The sequence below is a fragment of the Rhamphochromis longiceps genome, linkage group LG4 (assembly GCF_057381845.1).
Source record: "Rhamphochromis longiceps isolate RC_006_pf linkage group LG4, R_longiceps_female_GT1.1, whole genome shotgun sequence".
NCBI classification, from domain to species: domain Eukaryota; kingdom Metazoa; phylum Chordata; class Actinopteri; order Cichliformes; family Cichlidae; genus Rhamphochromis; species Rhamphochromis longiceps.
In genome coordinates this window covers 12373054-12382159 of record NC_140560.1, presented here as the reverse complement: position 1 = coordinate 12382159, position 9106 = coordinate 12373054, and the positions used below count along the sequence as shown (strand labels likewise).

Below are 9106 nucleotides of genomic sequence, written 5' to 3'. Positions count from 1 at the left end.
CCAGTCTCACAAATCGTCGTCATAAATATACTTTCGTTAACCGTTTATTAATAGGACCTTTGAGCTCAACGGTAATTAATTAGTAGTGGAAATAATTTCTGGTAGCATTACAGAAATGTAGCAGTGACAATAATATTGTATGTTGTAATCGTACTGGACAATTAGTGATACAAAACAACTGTTTTATCCTGTGAATAAAAGTATATGTTTTTGTAAATGTACCATGGTAATAACAGAAGCGAAACGCAATATTGTGTCAGGACAATTCACTATTTATGCACAATAAACAAAGGAGCATAGCGCAACAATTTCTGTTCAGCGCCAGACTTGCTTGTAACCTATATCACCAATTATGTTAAGAAAAATGACGTATTAACTACTACAAAACTCTGACCTTTGTGGGAATGCTTGGAGCAGACTAACATGTGAGCTGAGTGTTCTGAGACGTTATATTTGGTATATCCAGACCATCCGTCGGCTCTTACTTCGGAAACATGGCTTAAAAAATTTCTCTTCAACAACGTAATCCGATTAAAAAAAAAAAGCGATCTCTTTACCCGTCGGCTTCCCGTGGCTGTCATGCGACCGACTATTGCAGTTAATAATACAACAGCTTGTTGCCATTTTTTGGGTTTCTTTTTATCGCTGTGTAACTGAGTTCAATTGAAAGCCTGCGTGCGCTAGTACCTCTTGCCACAAGTTCCCAGAATCCTTTGCGGTTTTACCCCTGAATGACGTCACATTTTCAATCTTTATCCTGGTGGGCCGGTCTCTAGTCAAAATGCCTGGGCCGATTTTTTGTCCCAGTCCAGCCTTGTCCACAGATGATCTCTCTTCAATTCTCCAAAGCTATGATGAAAAGTGGACTGAGCTCTTGACTCTGAAAAAGAAACACGACAAATCTGATCTGTTAGCAAGCAAACAAACAGAGCTTGAACAAATCTCCAAAACACTGCAGTCTGCAACCTTTTGCCTGGAGCACATCTTCAGAGAAATGGGACAGATCTATGAAGCCCATAGAGCAGTACAAACACAGAATAAACTGACTTCCTGGTCTAAATATCCAAAGTTGGCTGCAGATCTGATGATTTCAGGACACCCAGTGGAGCTGATGGATGGTGATGCAGGTCATGTGCCTCTAACATGGATCTGTAGTTTTTTAGATGAAGTCATCAAGAAACTAGGTGACCAGAGAGTTTTTGTGTTGTCAGTTTTGGGCGTACAAAGCAGTGGAAAATCAACAATGCTGAATACCATGTTTGGATTGCAGTTTGCAGTGAGTGCAGGCAGGTGCACCAAAGGTGCCTTCATGCAGCTGGTCAAAGTGTCAGAGGAAATCAAGAAAGACTTCCAGTTTGACTATTTTCTAGTGGTGCACACTGAAGGACTGCGAGCTCTTGAGCTGGCAGAAAATGCTACTCTTCATCACGACAATGCACTAGCGACATTTGTTGTTGGCCTAGGAAGCTTGACACTAGAGCTGGGCGATATGAGATTTTTTCATATCACGATATGTTTTTTTCATTTCAGGCGATAACGATATCTATCACGATATAAGCCAAATAACTATATTTGTAAGATTTAAATGTGCCGTTGCTCACAAGTAAAATGTGAAATAATCAGAAGCTTGTTTTTAAATATTTATTTCCCATAATAAGTTCAACAGGGTAGATGTACTTAAGGAACATGAGACTTTTTCAGATAAATAAAGGCAAATATTGCAAACTACACAAAAGGCAGCCGCTAAAGCGTTTAAGTTTCAAAATAGAACAAACGAAACAGACTAAATTGTCAATTCCACTTAGAAACAAAATATTAATTGTAAAAATAAATCTTAGTTTGTTTTACAGAAGAACAGACAAAACTGACTAACTTTTGTCAATATCAAATAAACTGAGAACTAAAAGGAAATTCTCAATCTCTCCTTGTTGTATAGCTTAGCTTTTCAAACAGTTTTAACAGTTACTTTAGTCTGACAAAAGCCGAATGACGAATTAGCGCTTCCAGTCAGAGACTGAGGCTACGTCCACACGTACACGGGTATTTTTGAAAACGGAGATTTTCCGTTTTCGTTTTAAAAAATAATCCCGTCCACACATAAAGGCAGAAATGAAGGAAAACGCTGCTATGAACATGCCAAAGCAGCAGGTGGCGCTAGATTCCTAACCGTGCAGAAATGTTGGCCAATCAGAAGTCTAGAAGCCTCGGTGGGAAAAAGTAAACAAAGCTGGGGCATAGAAGCAGAACCGAGTCGTATGTGTGGACGGACAGTAACTGTGTGTATGTGTAAGCATTTAAACACTGCAGAGAGTAGAATTAACAGTAACAGTATTGTAGAAATTCATTTCACCGAAACAATAACGTGGCGCACAGTGTGACGCATGCACCAGTTTATTGTATTTCCAGACTTGCTTTCGGCACATTTACAGTGCACGCTACTCTGTTTTTTGTCAGACTTGAAATAGCCGAAATACCTTCACACTACGGAACTTCTATGGCTCTTCCGTTCGACAATCTCTCCGGCGTTGGAACCATTATCTGTTTTCTCTTTGGTCACGCTCGGTTGATTTTTCTAGTCGGCACACTCATTTCCTCCATTACCCGCTGGCTCCATTACCCGCTGGCTGCTTCCCAAACAAACACACGTGCGGCTTGGCACTTGTGCTGTACGTTACAAGTCACGCGACGTGACGCTGCGGCTGTGATTGGTTTGGCTCTGCGTTACTTAATTTGGATTGGCTGATCTTTTTTTTTTTTTTTTTTTTAAGAGGACAAGAGCGGCGAGGTCTATCGCGATAGCTTAATTTCTCTATCGAGTAAAAGTTATATCGCGATACATATCGTTATTGTTCTATCGCCCAGCTCTACTTGACACTGATCAACATCTTTGGTGAGAATCCAGCTGAGATGCAGGATGTCCTGCAGATTGTTGTTCAGGCTTTCATGAGGATGAAGAAAGTTAAACTTTCTCCCAGTTGTGTGTTTGTTCATCAGAATGTGACAGATATGGCAGCTACTGAGAAAAACATGGATGGGAAAAGACGCCTGCAAGAAAAACTGGACCAGATGGCTCAACTAGCTGCTAAAGAGGAAGTGTGTGATGCTGAGTGCTTTAGTGATATCATTGACTTTGATGTGCAAAAAGATGTGAAATACTTTGCTCAGCTATGGGAGGGAAGTCCACCGATGGCTCCTCCAAATCCAGGCTACAGCGAGAGCATCCAAGAGCTGAAGAACATCATCCTGTCTAAGGCTAAATGCTCTCCTGGGATCACTCTCTCACATTTTAACAGAAAGATACAAGACCTGTGTAAAGCTCTGATGAATGAACACTTTGTTTTCAGATTCAAAAAACACATTAGAAATTGCAGTTTACAGAAAACTTGAGGTTGAGTATGGAAACTGGACCTGGGCCCTGAGGAGCAACATGCTGGTGATTGAAAACCAGCTTCATACCAGAATTGAAAATGGAGAACTTGACAAGGTTGAGCGTAGTGATGAGTGAAAAATATAAAGAAGTAGAAAAAGATATGTCAAAGTACTTTGAGGATGACAGAGACAAAGATATGTTGGTTCAGTGGAGAGGCCGATTTGAAAACAAAATAAAGGAATTCCAAGAGGAACTGGTGAGAGGAGTGGAACGAAAACTGGATGAAGTTATTCAGCAGAAGAAAGCTTGTAAAAAGCTGGATGATAAGAAGACCGAATTTGAGAACAAGCTGCTGCAAAAGAGTAAAAAGCTTGCTCATAAGTTAAAAGACAAAGCAAAAAATGAAGAGGAACTTAAAAAACATTTCAAGTCAGTTTAGGATTACTGGGTAAAAGAGTTAACTGCAGATGCACAACCCATTCAGGACATCAAGCTGGATGACGATCAGGCAACTATCTTTAATGACCTTGGTTTTGAATGGAATCTCATATTTGAATGCAAAAAGAATGGCAGATACAAAAAAATATCTGAGGTTGGCAATTATTCTGATTATATTGTCCTTGGCAAGCACGAAGATACAACAAGAAAAGGGCTTGCCAGCCAAGTGGCTACATTTTTTGAAGTTGGTGCTAAAACAATAATACATTACTTAAAGAGACCTTTTGAGCATGAAGACCAGGAAATGATAAGATCCCTCATAAGAGACCTGATCAAATCCTCATCGATCAGCTGTGTAACTGCTGCTGGGAAACCTGCCCGTTCTGTGCAGCTGTTTGTACCAACACAATTAAAGATCACAGTCCTGGAGATCACAGTGTCCCCTTTCATCGATCTCAAGCAATCAATGGTTGGCACTACAGAAACACTGAGATATTGTGTGTCGACTTTTGTACAACCCAAGTTGCAAGTGAAGGAAGTTTTTACCCTTGCCATGACTCAAATCATACCATTCCTTTTAAAAAATACAGAACTGCTGGACCACCATATGAAAATTGGAGCATTACCCCTGATGAGTCTAAGCTCAAGTATTGGACATGGTTTGTGTGTCAGTTTCAGGAGAAACTCGAAAACCACCATGGTTTAAAATTCACACAGCGTGGTGAGATTCCCAGTGAATGGAAAATGCACAAAAAAAAAAGAGGCTATTCAAAGTCTGGATGAAATGTACAGTACAAACTGAACAGTTTCAGTTTTACACATTTTTAGTTTGCTGAAAATCACAAGAGCTGTTTTACCTTGATTACTCACAAATAAACTTTAAAACATAATGTTAGTGATTTAAACATTACATGTGGGTGACAGAATGGTATATATATATTTCTGCTTTGGTCACATAAATGCTCACACATGAGAGAAACAATCATTTTGAGAATATAATGAGAATTAAAACCAAATATATTGTTGTGAACATTAACAAATAGTTTATTGTTTTATTTTTAATGAGAAATTACAATATTTTTCTTTTTTGTAGCTTCATGAAACATTTCTTTCGATAATGTGTTTATGTGTGTGTTCTATTCTAATTTTATTTAGATGTAAGGTGTAACAAATGAATATTTTATCTTTCTGATGTTTATGTTTCTTTACGTTTCTGATTTGACATACGAACTTTAACTTCATTTAAATCATCACAGCATGTTTTACCTTTTACTCAAATCTGAGTTTATTTTAACTATTGAATATTTTTAAACAATGTTGTTTCTATTATTTGTGGAATTGTTAATCAATGACAATAAAAAAGTGGAATTTGACCCCATGTTATTAATGGTAAATGGCCTGTATTTATATAGCGCTTTACTAGTCCCTAAGGACCCCAAAGCGCTTTACACATCCAGTCATCCACCCATTCACACACACATTCACACACTGGTGATGGCAAGCTACATTGTAACCACAGCCACCCTGGGGCGCACTGACAGAGGCGAGGCTGCCGGACACTGGCGCCACGGGCCCTCTGACCACCACCAGTAGGCAACGGGTGAAGGGTCTTGCCCAAGGACACAACGACCGAGACTGTCCAAGCCGGGGCTCGAACCGGCAACCTTCCGATTACAAGGCGAACTCCCAACGGTGTTTTTATGTAGCCTATCTGTTTAGTCAATTTAATTAAAAACTTACAGATGACTTCTTATTTTATAGGGTAATCTTAAGATAAATATCAATACCACTGATTTTTTTGGACACTTTTTCTTCTTTCTGAGGTAACTTCCTCCAAACCATCATTTTAGACCATTCATTAATACTTCAATCTTAAATATGACGAACATATGTCTATTAATTGGCTATGTTCTAGGCTGCCTCCTCTTTTAGGAGAATTTGGAGAGTTCATTAGTGGAAAAGAGGATACATCTGAGATGACTGTCAGGTTTATATTGTTGATTGTCATTTATGCTTAGAAATATATAACCATATATGCTTAAAGGTGTATAATCAACTGTGTAGTGATAGGATGTGTGATCCTTAGTAGTCTGCAAAGACTTTGTGTGCATTCCAGAGGCTTCTGGCATACACACACTCAGATCCTAGGGTCATGGGGAGAGGTCGTACCTTATTTTATTGTTTTATGGTAGTATAACTGTATCTATGTCTGTTTTAGTCTAAGTGCCTTTTGTTTAGATGAACTGCTGGACTTCCAGACCAGCAGGTTTAGGGAAGTGCCCCCCCCCCCCCCCACACACACACACACACACTTATACAACGCACAGACAAGGTACTCTTTGTTTGTATGTATACGTCATATGTTAATGAACCTATGCATACTCATGTAACCTCAATAAAGAGCAGTGTTACAGGGGGAGCGGACAAGAGCAACTGGGGTCAAGCGAAAGAACGGTGTTTGTCCAGTTCTCTCCCATGCACGAGAAACATAAAGAACTTTGGCTGCTTGGTGTTTAATCCTTTTGGTGTGTAGTTGAACTGTCTTGAACGTTCCAGCGAATAGGTTTATGCTACAAACCTATCAATGACCGATTGTCCTCTGATATATATGCTGCTGGCATCAGTCTCTCTCTCTCTCTCTCTCTGCATACTCTACAGACTTCACTGACCTACATAGTTATGGTTATTTTACTTTTGTTTTGTTAAATAAACACTTTGCTAAAATATGATATGTGGCCACCTCCTTTTTGTCCCTCCCATGCTCTGGCAGTACAGATACAACAATTCAAAATTGCCACTGTCAGCCAACTCTAAGCCGCTGGGAGTCCTCCTCCTTCTCATGGGGTGTATCTACTTTCGCCCCTTTTAGTCAATTGCAGTGTCACCAGGAGATGGTGCTTTCTTCAAAAAAACTTTGACTTTGATAGTTAGCTGTCGAAGTTTATCTTAGTATTATTTCATCATGGTAATGGAAGTAATCATCAGAGCTTCAAAATGGCTGGTGGTGGGGGTGTCAGCGGCTCACATCTGGAATCCAGTTAACACCAGTCAGGGCCTTCATGGATCACATAACGACTAAACAAATTGCATCTAGACTAATGACTGTTCTTTCTACAGTCATTGGCCTAGACACCATTTTTTGGTAGTATTCTAATGTCCCTTTTTTTGAAAGGCACTATGAGGTGTTTGCTCAGTCCTGCCGTATATACCAGAGGTCACTAACAGGCAGACTGCAGTCAGGAACCAAAAGCGGTCCCATATGGACCCAAAACAGATTTAAAACCTGAAGGGACGTTTCTATTTTAAATGGTGCAGCTTTTCTGTTCTTTACAGTAGTAGTCCAGCATGTGAAGAAATGCACAAACCAGTTGAATGAAGGTTAGCCATTCCACCACTAAACGCGTTACTTGTAACGCGTTACTGCCCATTTCTGCTTACAGTGTACTTGTTTCATTGTTTCCTGCAAAAACCTGACTTGTTGCCTGCAAATTGCATGTAAATACAGGGTATTTGCAACCTTATTCGTGGGTCATGTTTTAAAGTGTATTTTGACATGAAAACTACAGAATATTTACATCTTCTCCACAACTTATCATCGTCACTGAAGCACAGCAGCCACAAGAGGGCAGACAGAATCAGAATCAGAATCAGAATACTTTATTGATCCCTGGGGGAAATTATTTTTTGTTACAGTGCTCCATTTTAAACCAACATTAAGACAAGACAGACAATACGCTAACTAAGAATAGTACAATATATACATATATATACATACATACATACATAAGTCACTTATAAATAAATATTTGGAAAAGAAACATGTGTAGTTGTAGCAGCAAACAGTGTGTTAAGTGGATGCGTTGTACAGGGAGATGGCCACAGGCAGGAATGATTTCCTGTGTCGTTCAGTGGTGCTTTTCAGTAATCTCAGTCTCTCACTGAACGTGCTCCTGTGACTGACCAGCATGTCATGGAGTGGGTGGGAGGTGTTATCCAACATTGTCTTTATCTTGGACAGCATCTGCCTCTCCGACACCACCTTGAGGGAGTCCAGCTCCATCCCCACAACATTGCTGGCCTTACGGATCAGTTTATTAAGTCTGTTGGCATCTGCGACCCTCAGCCTGCTCCCCCAGCATGCAACAGCATAGAGGATCGCACTGGCCACCACAGACTCATAGAAAATCCTCAGCATTTTCTGGCAGATGTTGAAGGACCTCAGTCGCCTCAAAAAATAGAGACGACTCTGGCCCTTCCTGTAAAGTGCTGTGGTGTTTTTAGCCCAGTCCAGTTTATTGTCAATGTGTACTCCAAGGTATTTATAGTCCTCCACAATGTCAACACTGACCCCCTGGATTGAAACAGGGGTCAAGTGTTTCCTGGTCTTCCTGAAGTCCACGATCAGTTCCTTGGTCTTTGCCACGTTGAGCTGCAGATGATTCTGCTCACACCACGTGACAAAGGAGTCGACCACAGCCCGGTACTCTGTCTCATCATCCCTGCTGATGCATCCAACCACCGCAGAGTCATCAGAAAACTTCTGAAGATGGCATGTCTCTGTGCAGTGGCTGAAGTCTGTGGTGTAGAGGGTGAAGAGGAAGGGGGAGAGGACAGTCCCCTGTGGTGCCCCTGTGTTGCTAATCACCGCTGGCAGGGAGTGTGGTGGGGGACAATAGGCCCCCGCACCTATGGGAGCCTGAGATGTTCCTTGAGAGTTGGAGTCTAAGACCTGAGCTGACACATAAACATAGAAAAACAGGCACACACAGACACAAGCATGCATTTCCACCGTCATGTACACATATACAAATACACGCACACTTGCCCAATGAAGAGAAAATCTCCGTCCCGGTTTCCCTCCAAGGCGTGAGCACCGATAAGCAGAGTTTTGTCCTTTCCTTATAAGATTCCTAATTATTCAAAGTAACACTCAAGTATGCCGTTCAGCTGGGTTAGTTACAGCGCCGGGAGCAGCTTGGGAGAACAAGGAAACACAGACTGCTTCAGGTTGCCTTCCCAAACCAACTCAAAGGTTTATTCAGTACAAAACAGCTTATATAGAGGAAAAAAAGGTTCGTGTGTCAGCAGGTTCTCAGTTCAAAACCGGTACAGACCAAATAAGGAAACGTCTTCCTGCCTTGTGAGCAAAGAAGTATCCTTTGTGTAGTTTATCTCTTCAGTTACAATTTATGATCATCCCAGCAAAATACACTCCTAGACATAGAATACAGAGTTCTTTCATTAGTGAATTCTGAAACAAACCACCTGGCTTTTTAACAAGCTCTTTTCTAAAAGATA

General features: G+C 40.7%; 2 pseudogenes; both read left to right on the top strand.

The window, feature by feature from the left end:
- Positions 1 to 994: 994 nt before the first annotated feature.
- On the top strand, positions 995 to 3809 carry LOC146671154 (interferon-induced very large GTPase 1-like; annotated as a pseudogene).
- A 58-nt stretch (positions 3810 to 3867) lies between these two features.
- On the top strand, positions 3868 to 4610 carry LOC146671153 (interferon-induced very large GTPase 1-like; annotated as a pseudogene).
- The last annotated feature ends 4496 nt before the right edge of the window (positions 4611 to 9106 follow it).